The sequence below is a fragment of the Stegostoma tigrinum genome, chromosome 33 (assembly GCF_030684315.1).
Source record: "Stegostoma tigrinum isolate sSteTig4 chromosome 33, sSteTig4.hap1, whole genome shotgun sequence".
Classification (NCBI taxonomy): Eukaryota; Metazoa; Chordata; class Chondrichthyes; order Orectolobiformes; family Stegostomatidae; genus Stegostoma; species Stegostoma tigrinum.
This window is the reverse complement of record NC_081386.1, coordinates 17137277-17158181: the sequence shown is the minus strand read 5'-3', so window position 1 is coordinate 17158181 and position 20905 is coordinate 17137277. Positions and strand designations below refer to the sequence as shown.

The 20905-nt window shown below is 40.6% G+C and overlaps 1 protein-coding gene and 1 long non-coding RNA gene across 5 annotated transcripts in view; one reads left to right on the top strand and one right to left on the bottom strand.

Moving 5' to 3' along the window:
* lipca (lipase, hepatic a) overlaps nucleotides 1–20905 on the bottom strand; it is an 81873-nt gene that overhangs the window by 60373 nt on the left and 595 nt on the right. Inside the window, exon 2 of one of the 4 annotated variants that reach the window (XM_048562736.2) lies at nucleotides 20459–20648. The exons of 2 other annotated variants lie outside the window; for them this stretch is intronic. The gene's annotated coding sequence lies outside the window, so the exon portion shown is untranslated. Of the gene's footprint in view, nucleotides 1–19103; nucleotides 19356–20458; nucleotides 20649–20905 lie in introns of those variants that run through there. One more of the 4 variants, XM_048562737.2, reaches the window with a different exon arrangement.
* Nucleotides 19378–20905, top strand: part of LOC125467211 (uncharacterized) — a 75808-nt gene continuing 74280 nt past the window's right edge. Inside the window, exon 1 of the long non-coding RNA XR_007250594.2 lies at nucleotides 19378–19447. This is a non-coding gene — a long non-coding RNA (uncharacterized LOC125467211). The remainder of the gene's footprint in view (nucleotides 19448–20905) is intronic.

Here is a 20905-nt window from a genome sequence, read left to right as displayed (position 1 = left end):
CATGGTCAGCTTTTAGCAACCAGATTTGCACATAGCATGGTGAACTTTCTCTAAATCAAACATTAAATCAATTATACAAATCCCCCCCGCCCCACAAACACACACACACACACACGCGCGCGCGCGCGCACACACATCATCTCAACAAAAGTCAATCTTGGCCTTATTTTTGTGTTTTTTTAACCTGTGGCATGCTATCAGATTGAAGCTGAGCACATCATTTAGTAATTCAGTGGTTAACTTGCCTAAAATCAAAGACATTCCTGCATTGAAGAATTAAGGAATTAACCAAGTAATAAATATACACATACTATGATGGAAAGTAATGAATTGAAAATTAGGTGCAGTGGACATTCAGCTGAGAAATAGATGGTTTCTGTTTAGATGAGCAAATGCCTAAAGGCACAGCTTGAGTACATGTGCTGCAATCTAATTTAGATTTAGGGGCTAGGTGTAATAACGTGTATGAAAAGATAAATTATAGCAGACTATAGTCTGAATTTTTGCTATAAATAATGAATAATTATTACCCAGGCTGATACCATTCAGAAGCAGAACTCTTTAAGTATCCACTCCAGATATTTTGCAAAGAACTTATGTTTATGTTGTGTCATTCCCAACCTCAAAATGTTTCACCAATAATGAAATACTTTTGAATTGGAGTCACTTAGGGAAACCAGATTATTTTTGCAATCAAAATAAAAAAATGATCACAGTGTATTGTTCGGTATGGTTTAATACTGGATTCTACTGCCCATTTTTGTATACAATGGACTGGACAGATTCAGCAGAACTAATTCAATATCCAGTTCCATAATTCTAAAAAGAGACTTTTAAAAATGCTTTGCAATATTAACGTGCAGCTATTTTATGCTTTCAGTTGGTATTTGGTTTTGTACTACTTCAGCTCAGCATTTTATTTTAAATGAGTTAATTTCTCAGTTAAAATGGCAGAATGATGAGAGTCGTACATAGGCATTAGGTGTCTTTATGTTAATGTTGCAAAAAAAGTTGAAATGCTGCTTGAAAATCACAGTGTTTAAAGTGATTGGATCTTTAGTTTCCATAAAGTGAGTGGCAGTGGGCAGGGTACGATTCAGGTGAAAATGATGGGAGTGACAGTGAGAGTGACTTAAAAAGATGCATTCCTAAAAGTGTCAGCAGTGGGTTCAGAATAATTGGGACATCATCTTATAGATTCACTGAGACTTTTGGGAGTTCAGTGAGCATTCTCTCCCTTTCCCTTCCCTCTCTATCTATTTACACATTTGGTGGGTAAAGATTGCACAGTTCTGCGTGTGAAAACCTTGAGCGGCTGACACAGATACATAAGCGGGTGCCAAAGATTTTAGCACTTTTCCGAATACTGATGTTTACACTCATTTCTAAAAATATTTGTATAAAATGGATACATTCTATAGCACCTTTAAATAGAGATTAAAAGCCTATAGTGTGAAAAAATAGCTTCACTATGTAGATAAGTCATTGCATCTAACAAACCACCAGAAAGAAAATAAATGGCAAAAACTGAAAAGTGAGGAATATTAGAACTGAAGCTGCGTGGAGCAACGAAAGGGAGTGATTTCAAATACTATTTTTTTCTTCTGAAATTTAAGTTTTGTCAGCTCCAAAGTGAAGATTTGGTCCTTCTATCAAGGGCAAAGTTGTTATTGAGTCACTTTGGCCAGCCCTGCACTGGTTCCTATCAAACACTGCATCACTGCACAATGCTTTTACATAATGTGAGTCACACTGACAATATCAATCAGATAGCATCATTGGCACAGAGTGGAAACATGTGACCGCAAACAATATATTCATAGGAAGCTAAAACTTATGAGCAACCAGGAGGAGAAATCATTGGCCCTAGAGCTTCTCCTGTCTCTGGCGAACTTATCCCAAATTCCTGCCCTTTTTATACTTTGACAGCTTCAATCAAGCGCATTCACGATGCGCTTTGGATCCTAACGAAAAGAATAGTGCAGCGCATATGGAGGTCATTTAGCCCATCAAATCTTTCCAAGAGAAAACCAGCCAGTCCTACTATCTCGTCATTGCTGTAGTATACCTTATGGTCAGTATGTCAGCATTCTTTTAAGAGAGATGTTCATTAGATCATCACTGTGTCACAGCATGTGACCTGAAAAGATCTCCGATTCCACCTTGCCTGGGAACACTTGAAGCATGACACACTACTAAAGGCTTGCTCTCTTTTGTAATCTCGTAGCTAAACAGGAGCCCCAACACTTAGCTGCCTGTAAACGCAATGTTTTTTCTATAATAGCTATTTGTAATAAATATCTGACTTCATCAATACCGTAAAGTCTATGCCCAGTTTCTTATATTGCATGAGATAACATCAGAAATGTTCATCAGGTAGAATACCCTGTAGGGGAAATCACATTTAGGTTAGCAGCAGAGGCCATCAATATCCTCATGATAGATGTTTGGAAAACTAATTGAAGAAGACTAAATAAAAACTCCAGGCAACCGAGAGTTTGGACAATTAGCGGCATCAATTTCTGTGTCTATACTGAGCTGTAGATACGGCATTAACAATCAAGAGAACTAACTCCTTCTGATTAAAATGTAAGGTTTCAAATTTCCAATAGTTCCTTACTTAACAATAAAAAAACTGAAGTTACAAATATAGTCAAAACTAAAGGCTACAGTCTGTACTCAATCACATTAAGTAATCTATCTAGCTCTCTTAAGAAGAACATGACAAACTGCTTGTCTGACTTTAAAATAAAATCCTGAAAGTACAGCTCCAAAATTCCCCTGGAGGAAAATACAGAAAACAACAGAAAAACTATTTTCTGCATATGAAAGTTTATCTGTGTCAGAAAGTTTAACCATCTTCTTTCTTGAAATCAGTGATTAAATAAACAATAAAAAAGCATGATTTCATCACTGAGATAGTAAGAATTGCCGATGCTGGAGAATCTCAGATAACAAGGTGTAGAGTTGGATGAACACAGCAGACCAGTCAGCATCAGAGGAGTGGGAAAGCTGACATTTTGGGTCTAGACCCTTCTTTAGAAAATTCTTCAGACCCTTTTCTGAAGAAGGGTCTGGACCCAAAACGTCAGCTTTCCTGCTCCTCTCATGCTGCTTGGCCTGCTGAGTTCATCCAGCTCTACATCTTGTTATCCCATGATTTCATCACTCTTTTATTTGACATGGATGCCATATGTAGGTAGAAACCTGCTACTTCAAAACTATAATTCTTAATGGAGCACCAACAACAGAAAATAAAGAGAACAAAAGCAAAAAAGGGGAAAAATAAAATGAGAAAGAAGCAAAAACTGTAAAGGAAACATGGAACGCAGTGTAGTGTATGTCTAAAAACAAAAGTAAAGACCAACAAAGGGAAATAGGAGAAACTCACTATACAATTGGAGTAAAATATCCCTACTTTATATAGAGTAACATTTAATATACAACATTCCATTTTCCTTCGAATTGCTGAGAGTCCCTTGGTATCCTGCAGAGGGAAGATTATCTTTTCAACATCATACCTACTCTCATTTAACACAGAGATAATTGTATCTCTGATTCCTGATGCGCAAGGCTGCTTTCATGCATTGGAAAGCTGCCATTTAACACAGGGAAGACAGCAAAATCAGATGAGGTGCCTTTGGCAATTCCTCTATACAACTCTCAGTGATTCTGTATAAAATGTGGAAGTATTTATGATTTTTCTAGGAAGAACAAGAAGGAAATTTTCCCACTGACTTTATAAAATGGTGATGAAAAATTTTATCAGTCTGTATACAAACCATCAAATTACCCTGACTCACATGTTCATCACTGGATTAAACAAATTAAAGCAAAAAAAAAGTGACTATTCCCTGATCTGGTCAGTTCAGATAACTGACATTTTGTCAATATGGTGAATCATTTGTGAAAACCTGCTGAGGAGAGCTCAATAATCCTTTCTTCCAGGCCGTAGATAGCAATGTAGATTAATTATTAAACCTAAAGTATTTCTGGCAACGTAATTTCACAGAGGTGATCAATATTGCTTCAGAATGGGACCTTGTACCATTCACCCAGTTGCTTGTCAGGGACAAATGAATAACCTTCTTCACAGAATGTGCAAACTCAAAGCACGCATTCAGTAATGTCTTTCAATGTTTTCATTTTCACAGCATCCTGTTACATATTGCTACTAAACCTCCCATTTAAATGTAAAGGAAGAAGTGCAGGATGCTCCAGAAATGATCTTTAAATGTCTAAAACACATTTGAATGTATATTACTAAATGTACTGTTTGAGAATGGACGTTCTTGGTGATGAATGTTATTCCTTTGCCCTTAACCAGAAACTTGGTAAATGGTACCAGGTCCCACTGTGAATCTTCACAGTGCCACCGTATTTGCATAATGTGTATCTACTGTGGCTCAACTGGAGCATTCTAATTTCTGAGTCACAAGGTTTTGGGTTTAATTTCCACTCAAGGGCTTAAGGATATCAAACAAAACTGAAATTCCAGTGTACGACTGAGGTGTCTGGCAGGGCTGCTATGTAGTAGGCGCTGCCCTTTGGATGAGATTTTAAGCTGAGGATCCATCTGGCCCCTTGGGTGGATATGGAAGATCCAATGTCACTGCTTTGAAGAAGACAGGGATGTTATTCTTGGCTTCGCAGCCAATGTATATCCCTCAGTCATTATAAGAGTATTGTTTGTGAGAGTTTTGCTGTGCACATATTGGCTGCTGCAGGTCCTACATTACAACTGGAGAATACACTTCAAAAGTATTTTACTTGCTGAAAGGCACATGAAAAGTGCTATGTAAACGTAAGTCATTCTTTCTTTGATGTAAATTATGTCTTAAGTAGAGAACTATCTCTGAAACAAGGTGGAGCAAGACTCTTTCCCGATGACAGGTCAGATCCTGACCCATGTTGCATTTAGATGTTCACTGAGTAACTGCATATTTGCAATACAGCAATAACATAAGTCAACTTTTAGTGACCTTTGCCTTTAATAGCAACTTCTGTTTAAAGTCAGATACTTTAGAGAGGCAGGATGGGTTTTAAAAATCTGAGGTACTGAATTTCTGGGTGCTTTCTGTGCTTTCAGAGACAGATGACAAAAAGAAAAGGTCATTTTTGTATAAGAAGGTGAAAGATGGTCTGTGAAAGTGTTATGTTCTGTCTCCTTATGACTGGTCATAGGTTAAAGGGTTGGGACTGTTTGTCATCTGCCAGAAGCCATGCAACAAATCCCAGCCTTGTCTCAGATGCCAATATCCAATGAAAGAATGAAAATTAAAATGCAGAAGGATCTAAAGAATGAGGAATAAGACATCTCCAAATAGGGAAAACGCTAATCATGGGGTAAAAAATGGCTGACTTATTTCTACCAAAAAACAGGACTAGAAGTTGTGTTGATCCAACTAACAACAGCAAGTATCCCTCAATAGTGAGAGTTGGCAACGAAGCATTTACACATAAAGTAGATTTTGCAACCTAGATAACGCTCGACTTTAACCAGACACAGTACCACTGGAATAAGTCAACACGAATTGCTGATAAGAATGATTTGTTCAATAAAGAAATAGTTTGACATATATATCAGTTAATGCATTGAACATTCCATCACAAGCACTTCTGCTCAAACACTAGATTCTCAGACGGTATCTCTTCTTGCAAATCATGAAGAATATTATTTGTGATGAATTCTTGTGAATGATAGAAGGAATTTAAAAGTTATTTTGATAATATTTTCAGCAAAATGGTTAAAAGCTTAAACTGATATTGTGGTGAGTCAGGAAGCTTGACCTAGTCTTAAAATTCTTTCTTGGTGTTATTACATCATAAATTTACATTGAGGAATTCCAATAGTCTAACTCAATTATACTCACACATGATGTTGTGGCATCATTGGTAAGGCACAAAACCATTCTACATGCACATATTTTGAATCATGAATGACTTGCTACCAGTCAGCAATTCAAACATCACAATCCCATTCTAGTCTTGTTTATATTCCAGTTGCATGAAGCTTACCCTATGCTAGACAGAACTTACTCTCTTTGGGTATCCAGAGTTCATGGCAATTTGTGTCATGTGCTGCTCCTAAAAGCAGAATATGAACAGCAGAACATGTTTGAAATCATGATACTTTGTTGTTTGCATGAATGTAAGAAACATCTTTGCACTGGTCTTTTGAGTGTTGTTGTGATACTTAATAACTGAGTCAGTAACAACGAGGAAGCTTTCATCTCAATGCTAATTATAAAACAGTTAATAACAGCAGAAATCAGAGTGCAAAATGATGCATGTCACAAAGTAGTGCAGATGAGCTACAGTGCATGACAAGACGAAGCAAGACAGATGAATTGATCCAACCATGACAGCAGATCTCCTGATAAGAACAGCTACAATCAGCAGGTTAATCACCCAGTGGTAAAAGAGAATATAAAAATCTCTGGGAGCTGTGTTAACACATTCTGAGGACCGCATCTATTTTGTTTTGAAAAGAAAGCTGGAAAAAAATTGAGATTTTGCATTATCCCTGGAGCGGAGACAGCTTAATATGTGACTTTTTGTTTAGAAGTCAAAGTCAAAAGTGGAATTGTGTTGAGTTTTATTTATTCAAATTACATGTGGAAACCCAGTTACAGACTGATGAGCTTGGTCTCTTTTCATTGGAGAAAAGGAGGAGGAGAGGGGACCTAATTGAGGTATACAAGATAATGAGAGGCATAGATAGAGTTGATAGCCAGAGACTATTTCCCAGAGCAGAAATGGCTAGCACGAGGGGTCATAGTTTTAAGCTGGTTGGTGGAAAGTATAGAGGGGATGTCAGAGGCAGGTTCTTTACGCAGAGAGTTGTGAGAGCATGGAATGCGTTGCCAGCAGCAGTTGTGGAAGCAAGGTCATTGGGGTCATTTAAGAGACTGCTGGACATGCATATGGTCACAGAAATTTGAGGGTGCATACATGAGGATCAATGGTCGGCACAACATTGTGGGCTGAAGGGCCTGTTCTGTGCTGTACTCTTCTATGTTCTATGTTCTAAAAACCAGCAAAGCGTTATTTTTGAAAACCACCTATGGTGCTTGTATCAGGCGATTTCTTGCTAAGGACCTCAATCACAGAATTAAATTAATTTACAGCACGGAAGGAGGTATTTGGCCCATCATGTCTGCACTGGTCTTTCAGGAGCCATTAAACTTAATCCCATTTTCCAGTTTTTGATCTGTATTTATCACTTTGGTAATATCATAACTGGAGGGTGGTTCCTGTAATAATGAAAGGAAGAAAGGGATGCTGATGAAAGTGAACAGCACAGTTGGGATATCTTACAGTTTAGAAGATAACCCTGGAAAAGCTATCTTGTCATGCCAGCACTGTATCTGCAGGGTATCAGTGAAAACTGCCCACTTGAGGAGATTCTAAACAGCTTAATCTGCGGCATAAAAGATAACAACAATTCAGAGTTCTATTGTGACTGGTACATTCCTGACCATCAGAGACCAGTTACAAAGACACGCAGAACTCTGTACAACCATAACATATTTTAACTTGTTGTAATTTCATTACTTCTTAACACTGAGGTACATCCTTACAGCTGAAGTGAAGCCATCTACTGACTTCCCCAGGGTTTAACCTCTAACAGGCCACCCCTGTGTGTTCATGTTAGGACCAATGGTGAACAGGCACAGGAAAGAATGTTATCTGCCTTGTTGCACTATACTCACAGAGAGGTTCTCCATGTCAGATGGTTATACTTAACTCCTGACATCCACCCCACTCCTCTCCTTTGTGATCTCTGGATCTCAGGATCCTCTGGTTACTATTCTTTAGGTTCAAGGGTTCGCAGTTCCATTCTTGTTTCCACACCACACTGTGCATCCCAGTGTAAAGAGCCATGAAAATTGGCTGGGCCAGGGCAATTGTGAAGCTCTTCTTTCCATTCAGGTTTAGTGTTCCCTTCAGCATCCTGCATCATTCAGACACCCTTCAAGGGCCCCCAAGTGGAAAATCTTCCCTGGTGTGTGCAGTCACGTCAAACTCGCAATAATATCCTCTTCAAAATATTCTCTGCTCTTACTTACAGCATAAGGTAAGACCTCTGAGATGGGTACTCGCTACAACTGAGTTTTCTAACCCAGCATACACTGTTGACAAGCTTCAGACTGTATTGTGCAGGCAGTCAATTGCAGACCTGAAAGTTGTGGCTCCTCAGGTCAAAGACTATGTAAGGAAACATGGCCTTACTCCAATTACAAACCTGCATCAGTTTCAGACATAATTGTCAATAATGAAACTAATTGTACTTTTTAAAAAAGGACCCACAGGCCATGAATCATTTAGGATGTTTGTTTAAATGAAAATTCCAAACATATTGATGAGTCTGAAATAACTCACTCCTCTCCTGCACTTCATGGGCACCAGTGGCGGTCAGCTGACACAAACAAGAACATCTACATTTTGCTTGCAAAACAAACCTGAACTACCCGTTCCCTGACCAATGTGTCTGTCTCTGTTTACTGCAGTGTTCCAGCGAAGTTCAACACAAGCTAAAAGAACAACACCTCATTTTCCACTTGGGGACCCTACAGCCCTCCGGACTCAATATTGAGTTCAATAATTTTAGGGCCTAAACTCTCCCATGTCCCAGCCCCCTAGTCCACACACCAGACCATGTTACCACATAGCCTGCCATTACACTCTACCTGTTATTTGTCACTAATAGTCTCCATTAACAACCATTCACCTTCCCAGTCTAATTGTTATCAACTGTTTGTCTGTCCGACTGCTGTTCTCTGTCTTTAGGCTCTATCCTATCGTTTACTCCTGATCCCATCCCTCTCCCGTTTTATCTGCATATAAACTGACATTTTCCCAGCCACCATCAGTTCTGAAGAAGGGTCATCGGAGCTGAAACATTACCTCTGGTTTTTCCTTCACAGATGCTGCTAAACCTGCTGAGCTTTTCCAGCAACTTTGTTTCGTTTCCTGATTTACAGCATCCACAGTTTTTTGGTTTTTACTTTGCGTTGACACAAACAAAAGCTTGTTTTGAGGTGTGTACATTGGTCAGAATGTAATGTATATTTTTCACTGTTTGAAAGATTAGTAGACTGTAACTGGCTGTAATGTGGCTTACTAGCAAGTTAAGAACACAAGCCAAGCCATAGAAGGGTGAAATCAGGACTGAAACTTCATTTTACACAAAGGATGGTAAAAATCTGGAACTCAGAATAGTGCTGTCTAATTTAAATGCAGCTTGACAGTAAAGGTTCCCTAGTGCATAATCCAATGGCAATGCCCCAGTAGCCAAGGTTCACCAGTCAACCAATTAGCATCTTCTACTTGTATAGAATATATTGCTGTCCCCTTGAAAATTTGATATTCTTGTGATTTCTTGAGGAAACTGCAGAAGACCAGCTTCATCTAAAACTAAATATTAGAATTTATTGCTTAGAATTGATATTCTACAGGAAATAGCCACAAGATTCAATAGATCAATTTGTCACCAAATACTGTAACAAATGCAACAAATGTGATTTCTCAGGGACTGAGCTGTCGGATAAATAATTAATTTAGTAACTGCCTCAAAACCAATCAAAGATTTCCAAAAATATTTTTTTCTTGGAAAAAATAAACAGCACATTATTGACTCACTGTTCACTGATGGCTGAAAATGCAGTCACTGTAGTTGGTTAACAGCACCGCAAGTGCTATGTGCAGCCAGCAACATTAACACGATAACCAGGACACAAAGTGAGCAAGCTACATGGTACATGCAATCTAATGTACCTATCATGAAGCTCTCCTATATCCTAATATCTGAGCAAGGTGTGCAGCACGAAAGAATACTGGGCCCACTTATGCAAGAAACTTGGTCAGCCAGAGGCTACAAAAGTACAGAACCAAACAGCAAACAGCCACAGCAGAATGGCAACAGCAGCAAGCAGGGTGTCAGAGATCTGATAAAAGTAAGGTGATACACAATGTTCAAAAACAGTGAATGATTCCCAAACAGAGGATGAAAAGGCTCTTCACATTGAGAACATAACACAATGTATGGACAAAAATAGTCAGCTAGAAGCCTTTACCACAATTACATCATATCTGAAGAAAGCTGGCAAATACACATTCAAATTGAAGACTGACATGGGTTAGGTCAAATACACTACCACTCTGAATTTGAAGAACACGTACCAAGAGTGCAGAACTCAATGATACCACTGACAACTGCCACATTGGCACGGTAGCTCAGTGGTTAGCACTGCTGCCTCAGCCTTGGGTGTCTTTGCAAAGTTTGCACATTCTCCCCATGTCTGTGTGGGTTTCCTCCAGGTGGTCCGGTTTTTTCCCCACAGTCCAAAGAAGTGCAGGTTAGGTGGATCAGTCATGCTAAATTGCCTGCAGTGTTCAAGGATGTGTAGGTTAGATGGGTTAGCCATGGGAAATGCAGGGTTACAGGGATAGGGTGGGGGGGTTAAGTTTGGATGGGATGCTCTTCGGAGGATCAGTGTAGACTCGATGGGCCAAAGGGCCTATTTCCCCACTGTAACAGAATGACCCACAACTGAAAGCATTATGGAAAGTTAGCACAGCAGACTGGCCTAACGCTGTAAAATTGTTGCCAGATGTTTTTGTCTTGACAGAGACGAGCTCACTATCCCAAGAGGCGATAATTTCAAAGAGAAACGAGTACAGTACTTCTGCCTGAGATTCTCTGTCCCAAAAAAGCATCTGGCAACAATTTTTACAGTGTCAAGCCAGTCTTCAGTGTTAATGTTCCACAAAGCCTTCAGTTGTGGGTCATTTTGATTGTATTTATAAAAGTATCTATATAAATGTATTACACCAAGGACATGTGAGCACAGTGGACCAGAGGATTTGGTTTATCGGCCAGCGATCAATGGAGACATCAAAAAGTTAATGTGGGTGAATGAGGCATGTCACAGTAACAGAGAGAACCTCTAAATCCTCATGAGATTCCATTAGACCCTTCATCTAAAATCACCACTGATCTATTTATTGTAAACAAGGACATAAGAAACAGGATGAAGAGAAGACCATCTGGCCCATTGAGTCTGCTCCGCCATTCAATAATAATGGGGCCAGGTCCACCTACTCACTGTAACCCTCAATTCTTTTACTGTTCAAAAACTTATCTTTGCTTTAAAAACATTCAATGAAGTAGCCTCAACTGCTTCACTGGGCAATATGTGATACCTTCCGCATATTGTTGCAGATTAAAGAGCCTCACTAAATGCATGGTTTGCACCATTAAATCACTTATCCTGAAATGCAGGGCAATGAAACAAAATTTTCATGTTGCATTGCTAAGCCTCAGGGTACACCTCTGGATGTGCAGTTACTACCACCAGCAGTGAACATGTTTTGAAGGCAAGTGAAAATGATCTTGCCAAGCTACCACCTATCCAAATTTTCCAAAATGAAGGACATAATTCTCAACAAACATAGAAGGATGAAGATAGTGCATGATGTAACTACCTCAGAACAACAGGTCAGAGTCACACACCCTGCAATAGGAACCAATTTCATAGATTCACAATCTTTCAGATGAAGTAGTTCCTTCTCAACTCACTCCTAAACTTGCTCCCCCTTATTTTGAGGCTATGCCCCCAAATTCTAGTTTCACTGGTCAGTGGAACCAACCTTCCAGTTTCTATCTTATCCATTTCCTTCATAATTTTGTATGTTTCTATAAGGTCCCTAGCATTCTTCTAAATTCCAATGAGCATAGTCCCAATCTACTCACTCTCACCTCATAAACCAACACTCTCAACTCCAGAATCAACCTAGTGAACCTCCTCTGTATCTCCTCTCGTGCCACTCTATTCTTCTTCAAATAAGGAGATCAAAACTGTACACAGTGCTCCAAGTGCAGCCTCACCAGCACCCTACACAGCTGCAGCAAACCTCCTTGTTTTCAAACTCCATCCCTCTAGCAATAAAGGACAATATTTCAATTGCCTTAATTACCCGCTGCATCTGCAAGCCAACTTTTCTGATTCATACACAAGGGCACCCAGGTCCTTCTGCACATGCTGGGATTTTTCACCATTTAAATAATAGTCAATTTTGCTTTTATTCCTACCAAAATGGATGACTTCCCATTTAACAACATTCTACTCCATCTGCCAGGCCCTTGCCCAATCATTTAACCTATCTACATCACTCTGCAGACTTTCAGTATCCTCTGCACATTATTGTTCATTTTAGTTTCACCTGCAAACTTTGACATACCACACTTGGTGCCCAACCCTAAATCATTTATGTAAATTGTAAACAATTACAGTTCCAACACAGATCCCTGAGGCACACCCCTAGCCACTGATTGCCAACCAGAAAAGTTCTCATTTATCCCCACTCTTTGTTTTCTGTTACGTAGCCAATCGTTTATCCATGTTACTTTATTCTGATAACACCTTGCACTTTCATCTTATACAGCAGCCTTTTGAGCAGCACCTTGTCAAGTGCTTTCTGGAAATCCGGATACACCACATCCACCAGTTCCCTGTTGTCCACCTCAAAGAATGCCAGTAAATTAGATAAACCTGATCTGCCTGTCATCAACCCATGCTGCATCCACACAATAGGGCATTTTCCATCTAGAAATCTATTTATTTATAAATGGAAATGACTTTATCTTAGTCACTGATTATTTCTCCAAATCTCCAATTTTTAGACAGGTCAAGCGTTCTTCAAATGCATCTGTTGCGGACACATTACACTGATTGCCGTATTCAGTCTGCTTGGTGCACGAGAAGATATTATTTCCAATAGCAGCCACAGTGTTCAGGAAGACTTTCATGCAACTTATATGCTAAATAGGGCATCAAATATGTGATACCTTCCGCATATTGTTGCAGATCAAAGACCCTCACTAAATGCATGGTTTGCACCATTAAATCACTTATCCTGAAATGCAGGGCAATGAAACAAAATTTTCATGTTGCATTGCTAAACCTCAGGGTACACCTCTGGATGTGCAGTTACTACCACCAGCAGTGAACATGTTTTGAAGGCAAGTGAAAATGATCTTGCCAAGCTACCACCTATCCAAATTTTCCAAAATGAAGGACATAATTCTCAACAAACATAGAAGGATGAAGATAGTGCATGATGTAACTACCTCAGAACAACAGGTCAGAGTCACATACCCTGCAATAGGAACCAAGCTACGAGCAGAGGAAGAGCATCATTAAAAGAGATGCAGACGCCAGTCATGGGAAACAATATTTCAATGATACACACTGGACACAAAAGAACATACTTAGATGATGGTGGTGTGATGGAACATCAGGACAACTGTCAACCCTTTGACAACACTTCAGAGAACCAAGAGTAACTGGGGGTGAAATCCACATCCCCCGAAGGTAGCACCATAGAAGACTGAAAGATTTGATACTTGGCTCCTTAGAATTCTGTACTTTCTCTGTTACAACCTTTACACCTATTTTTATATGTTTTATAACACACATCTCTGTATAATTTTACTAATTTCCAATGTTCATATGCTTTTACTTTTAGGGTATGATACTTATCTTTGGGGAAAATGGGTGTTGGGCTGTTGCTTAAAGAAAAGTATTCCTCTCAGGGCCCTATATACAGATGCAGCACCCAGATTAAGAAGTGTCAAGAGAATATTCAGTTCTGTGTGTATTAATTTTAATTATAAATAAATCCATGAAACATCTTCAAGTCTTCAAGTCAACAGATTCCATGTGGTTCATTTGAATTACAAAAAAAGGGCACAAACACTGCTCTGACACGATTAGAAAAGGAACAGTTTTAGTTAAATATTTCAGCAAGTTAAGAAATATTTTTAGGTAATAATGCTTCAAACCAAGAAAGTACTTGGGAGAGAGAGATATAGAGATAATAAATGCATAGATGACCCTCTGTGAAGTATCTGTGACTTCAGCAATAATGTGATAGGACTCTGCTAGAAGTTTAGAATTGCACGCTCAGAGGATGATGCCTAATCATCTTGCACAGACTGTCAACAAATGTACTTTAAAAGTAACCTAGAAGTCTGGTCCAGAACTTTTATGAAGAACTGAAGAACCTGCACTAAAACAACCTGCACCAGCATGGCTTTTAGCCCAGTGCCTCATATAATACCTATGAATGATGGTGGCAGTACAGCAGACTTGTAATGCAATAAATTATATGAACATACAAATTAAATGTTTACTTCCTCCCACCCCAAGCCGCACCCCCATCTCCTACCTACTAACCTCATCCCATCTCCTTGACCTGTCCGTCTTCCCTGGACTGACCTATCCCCTCCCTACCTATACTCTCCTCTCCACCTATCTTCTTTTCTCTCCATCTTCGGTCCGCCTCCCCCTCTCTCCCTATTTATTCCAGAACCCTCACCCCACCCACCTCTCTGACGAAGGGTCTAGGCCCGAAACGTCAGCTTTTGTGCTCCTGAGATGCTGCTTGGCCTGCTGTGTTCATCCAGCCTCACATTTTATTATCTTGGATTCTCCAGCATCTGCAGTTCCCTTTATCACTGCTGCAGTTCCCATTATCACTGTTTACTGATGTTTGTTGTACAAATACCAAATATCCACACATTTCATTTAGGTAAATTTGTATGCATTTGTATGCAATATCTATGCATGAGAAATGTGCAATACCTGTAACAAGTACTGTGACAAATGTTACATATAGCTTAAATTTTCATACAAAGTAGGTGACACAGCACATTTATTTGGTTCAGCAAGCAAATAGTACAATACATACCCTTTCCAACAATATTATAATATGTAGTTAAACACAATTTCCCTGTTCTGCACCCCACTCTCACTAAAATTGATTTATTGGACAGAATCTTATTGGTGTGGGTTATCAGAGAATCATGTGAAAAGTCCAGTAAGGACTTTCTCAACACCAGGAAGAACAAATTGCATTTTCCAACAGAGTTCCAAATGTCAAGACAAGATTCTCACCAAGGAGAGATGAGAATCCTATTAATGAGGATTATTGCTTGTTACCACTCTCATTAACTGAAAATCTTTTCTCATTAATATGCAGCATCCTCTCATACCATCAGACAAATAGAAACGAAATACAAAAATCCGTAACATGAAAGTCAGTGCAGATATCCAGTGACTCTCACTAGCCACTTGCTCCTCCGAATGCTACCTTGGACCCCGGTACCCCTGTTCCTGAGTAAATTCCAAATACACCCCTTATCCACAAATTCTGTCTCATACCAGTCTCTCCACATCATTTGGGCATATCTTTAAATCCTGTGTACAAGACTTCTGCACTTTGAAGCGTTCCCGCAACTATCGTTGAAAGGTTGTTGCAAGGACACTTTGCACACTGGTACTGACGCCCAGCTCACTGTTCAGACCAGGTTGCATCACAGGGACGCTCACTTGCTCTCTTTGTGCTCGCTCACTTGCCACCTACCTATATGCTCATGGTATCCCTTCTCTTATGTTGCCATGCCATGCCTTTGACACATTTGCACCTCAGCCAGAGTCTCTCAGCACTACTGTATTGACTTGTTGTTCAGCACAGACACAGAGCCAGGCAGCTTGTAATGTTTTTTAACAGATGCTTGATATGCTCAATGTATGACACAGTGCTACATCAATCTCACACCTGCAGCCTATGTACCATCCACACTGCATGTGATTCAACTGAATGACCGTGTCTGTGCGGAGTAGTTATCAGTTGAGTCAAAGGGTGGGAGGGCTGCAGTCAATTGAAGTGAGCTGATTCAGTCCATCAAGGACAGAGTCCATACACTGTCCAAGGGTTTAAGCATGGTCGATGGTCCATAGAGAGTAGTCCCAGTCAGGGAATGTGGGGCTGAAATGGAAATGTTCAGTATACATGGAGCAATTCCCCAATACTGTTACGTGTTTGCAACACGATGGTGGAACAACTTTTCAAAATAAGTTTCTTCCTCAAAGTGCTGTGACAATTTAATCCATAGCCAATCCTTTTGGGACAATCAATGTCGCATTGTGTGGAAGAATGTGTACAGCCAACATCTATATGGGATGTCAGCACCGACTCTCATCATATCTAAGGACATGTTCTGGTACTTATGTCCCTAACACAGATCCATTGAAAGCATGACTGCTGGATCCACCCAAAGTTGTTGTCACAGTGGCTGACTTGTGAAGAAAACAGAGGGAAATGGAGGAAAAGCAGATGTGTCAGCAAGTTTCAGCGTAGCGGCTACTTAGCCTGGAAGCACTTGAAGAGGTCTCAGATGCAGGCCCCTCAGAGACACAAGAGGACCAGTCTTTTGTCCTCAAAACCATTTGTTTTGGATGAGCAAGGTATGGTGTCAAAGCGAGTTCCATATGTTCCAGGACACCTGGACTGAACTCTGCCAAGGCGTGGATTGTGGTAAATGGGACTGAGTGGCCGAGCTTGCCGGAAACCTTGAAAAAGACTGCTGATTGAAATTATATGTACTTGCTCCTCCTCAGGGAGCATCTATGTGATATCTCTCACTCATCTCCCACAAATGCAGAAGACAGTCGCTAATGCCATTTGTGCCAGCATACACTGATTCATACTGCTCCCCCATGATGAGATCACTGCTGCACTCTTATCATTTGGCAGCATGCCAGCTTCCTTCAGGTGCATGGTAGCATAAACTGCACACACATAACAGTGAGAGGCCCATACCACAACACGGTAAAGTTCGTTAACAGGAAGGGATTCCATTCCATCGATGTGTCAGTCATCTGTGATCACCAGATCCATTTCTTGGAGAATTGTGCCCAGTAACCCAGCAGCTGCCTTGACTCTTATATTCATGGGAACTCCTGTACTTCTATTGCGTTTGAGGGGCAGCGACCTTGCAAAGCAGGTTACTGAAGGATAAGGGCTGCCCACTGCAACACTGACTGTTAGCACTGTTGCACAACCCTGGGCTAAGGCCGTGTGCAGATATAATGTTGTCCATTCTTCGACCGGGGCTGTGGTGGAGCAGACAAAAGGCCCCCTGAGGATATGTTTCAGCTGCTTGGTGGGGCCTTGCAGTATACTCTGGATGAATATGCAATATCAGCCATGCTCTGCACATTTGGGGCAGGCAACAAGGGGATGTGATGGATGCTGAGGAACCGACAGAGGTAAATGAGGACAATGGGGAGGAGGAAGCTCACATTGAGCATGCCTGAGCTCATGTGCCTCGAGTGCTACACAGGAAGATCTGACTGACACCAGGCAATGAGCTGGCAGCAGCCAACAGTTCTGGACTGTAAAATGCATATGTAAGGAGGTGGTGTCTTCGTGGTAATGTCACAGCGCCAGCAATTCAGAACTCCAGACCAATGCTCTGAGGTCATGGGTTTGTGTCCCACCATGGCAGATGGTGAAATTTGAATTTTAAAAAATCTGGAATAAATAGTGGCCTAATGCTAATTGACTTTAGCATATCAATTAAGGGGTTATATCAATTGTAATTAAAACCTATCTGCTTCACTAATGCCCATTAGGGAAGGGAATCTGCCATTCTTACCTACATGTGGCTACAATGGCTCTAGCCAGTGATGCCTCCATTCCCATGAACGAATAAAACAAAAGCTTTGCTGGTCAACAAAACAAGTTAATGAGTCTAGGCCTGGAACGTCAGCCTTCCTGCTCCTCTGATGCTGTTTGGCCTGCTGTGTTCATGCAGCTCTACACCTTGTTATCTCTTAATGCAAGTAAATAGTTGGCATTCGGGGAGGGGAATGCAACTTTGTTTTTTTTCCGCCTAGGGGTTTTTAATTAAACCACAATCTTCAGATTTGTTTGAAGGAATGACTCATTGTGCAACAATATGATGCTGGTCTACAGTATGCATTAGGCGATAGGCTGAGGCTACTTTCCTTAGAGCACTGGAGGCTGAGGAGTGACCTAGGAGTTTGTAAAATCATGAAGGGCATGGATAGGGTGAATAGCCAAGATCTTTTCCCCAGGTGTGGGAATGTCCAAAACTAGGGGGTATAGCTTTAAGATTTAAAATGGACCTAAGGGCATTTTTTTCTTGCAGAGGGTGGTGCCTGTATGGAACGAGCTGCCAGAAGAAGTGGTGGAGGCTGGGACAATTACAAAAGGCATCTGGATGGATATATGAATAGGAAGAGTTGAGGGGGATATGGGCCAAATGCTAACAAATGGGACTACATTAATTTAGGATATCTGGTTGGCATGGGCGAGTTGGGCCGAAGGTTCTGTTTCTGTGCTGCACAGCTCTATGACTCTAAGTAATGACTTTGATAGGGCATCAGTATGGGTTGTGACTAAGAGCAGGTAAGCTGGGTAGCCTGGTAATTAAACAGTGATTAGGGTAAGTAAGTGGATTTGTATGTGCATGAAAGCATTAGCTCTACCACCTATACATCGCGACAAGCTGCTGTGCAATTATATTGACAGTGAATGGCAATTTTAATTGCCAATGCTTGCCAGGTTTAAGGCCAGTATTTCGAAATGGCACGGGCACCAGGGGATGCCAGTCTAGAGTCATACAGCTGTACAGCATGGAAACAGACCCTATTCCAGGTTCTGCTGCCCACAGCGGCTAGCAGAATCCAGCAAGTGATGAATCTGATGAAGGGTCTAGGCCCGAAACGTCAGCTTTTGTGCTCCTGAGATGCTGCTTGGCCTGCTGTGTTCATCCAGCCTCACATTTTATTATCTTAGATAGTTAATGAGGCGGGTTTGTGTCTATAACTCAAGAAAACCGGCTAGGCCTCGTGAAGACAAACACTCAAAAGAAATTTAACAATAATAACAGTTAAGTCGAAAGATCATCAGCTCCCCGTGTGCGAAAATCCCTCAGGGAGTTGTTGGCTCTGCCCTTACTAAGATTAGGTATGAAATATATAGGTAATGTTAGCATATAGCAGAGATAATCTTTGTACTGAGTAAATATCCAACTTAATCTATTTAGGAAGTGATCCTTTGTGAAATGCAAATAGTAAGGGTTTCAGCCTGAAACTAAGACTCATCTGCTCCTTAGATGCTGACTGACCTGCTGTGCTTTTCCAGCGTCACACTTGTAGACACTTAAAAAGTTTGCGTCCCTGCACTGACAATTCAAACCTCCCTTTGTGTGTGTGTGAACTCACCCGATTAACGTTGCGATGTGTGGGTTAAATCTGCTCTTTAACTTCCAGCCGCAGTCGTTAATAGAAACAATGCGAGAATGTTTGCAGTCAACTGTTTAAAATAAATGGCTGCCCCACCAAATTGGACCCAAAGCCGTCAAAAACCTGTTGCCCGATCCCATTGTACTAGGACGAATTCTTGCTGCTCGGCTCGTGCGCAATCCTTCAATGAAATTCTAATCTTGCCAATCCCATCGCAGCCCGCCAAAAACCCGTCCCGCCGTTTCCTCCTGGCTTCAGTTAACGGTTTACAGCAGTTTGAAATTGGTCGGGGCGTGTTTCGCTGGAAGCAAGTTCGTTTGATGGTGAGTGTTGATAATACTTTGACCTTGGCTGCTCAGTTACCGGTGTCGTTTAAATGCTGGATTTATGTTCCAGTGCGTTTTAAACTTTTTAAAGAATTATTACTTTTTCTCCTTTTTACCGCCCGAAGCGACCGTCCTGCACGAATAAGTAACAAGAGTAGGCCACTCGGCCCACCAGCCTGCTTTACTACTCGATAAAATCGCAGCTGATTTGATTTTAACCTAAAGCTCGCATTCCTGCATATATCTAATAACTTTGATCCACTTGGTAATTAGAATATATCTACCTCTGCCTTAAAACGAACTAAAAAATTCTGCATCTGTTTTTTTTGAGGAAGGGAAGTCCAAAGACACTCAACGCTCAGAAAAAAAACTTCCTCATTTCTTCCATACGTGGGCAATCCCTTATTTTTAAACTATGATCCTAGTTCTAGATTCTCCCACACGGGAAAACAGTCTTCCAACATCCACCCAGTTAAATTCCTTCATGATTTTATATTTCAGTTAAGTCGCTTCTTGCTCTTCTAAATTCCAGCGGGTACAGATCTAGGCTGTCTAGCCTTTCCTTTAAGGCAATCCACTCATTCAGAGTAATGTTTGGTAAACCTTCTCTGAATTGTTTCCAATGTATTAATATTATTCTGTAGGGACTGGAATCCTGTCACCAAGTCACCCTTTATTTACACATGCATAGCACTTGACACTGGTCTGGCTTTCTCAGAGTGTACAAAACTGCTGACACTCATATTTATATCTGTCAGCCAGGGCTCCCTGATTGAGGCTGTTATCTGATCCAATCAGAGAACTCCTATTCTGAGAGGTCCCACTGGCTAGCCTCATAGCAATCACTACAGGTACAGTGACCAGAATTATATTAGTACTGCAGATGCAGTTTGACCAATGCCCTATATAACTGAAGCATGAACTCACTACTCTTGCATTCAATTCCTCTCACAAGAATCAGAACATTCTATTAGCTTTCCTGATTACTTGCTGTATCTGCATACTAACCTTCTGCAGTTTGTGCACAAGGTCATCCAGGTATCCACATTCCGGAGCTTTGTAGTCTCTCACCATTTAGCTAGAATGTTTCTTTATTCTTCCTGGAAAAATGAATAATTTCACACTTTCCTACATTGTATTCCATTTGCCAGATCTTTTCCCTCTCACTTAACATAGTGTACTCGTATTTGCACAAGACCTGGTGAGTGGGAAAGAAATAAAACAGATGGACAACATTTTTATATCAAGGCAGAAGTGTTTTCTGAAAATGGAAAAAGTAGTGATGATATCTCTGGTTATATATCGGCCACTACTAATTTTGTTTCTGCACCATTAAACAATACAATCAGTACATTCATACACATGTTGCAAATGTTGTGAATTTAATTGTCTCCTTTATATTGTGCTGAAACTCCATTAGATATCTTATGGTAAAATGCCTTTCAAGACCCATTA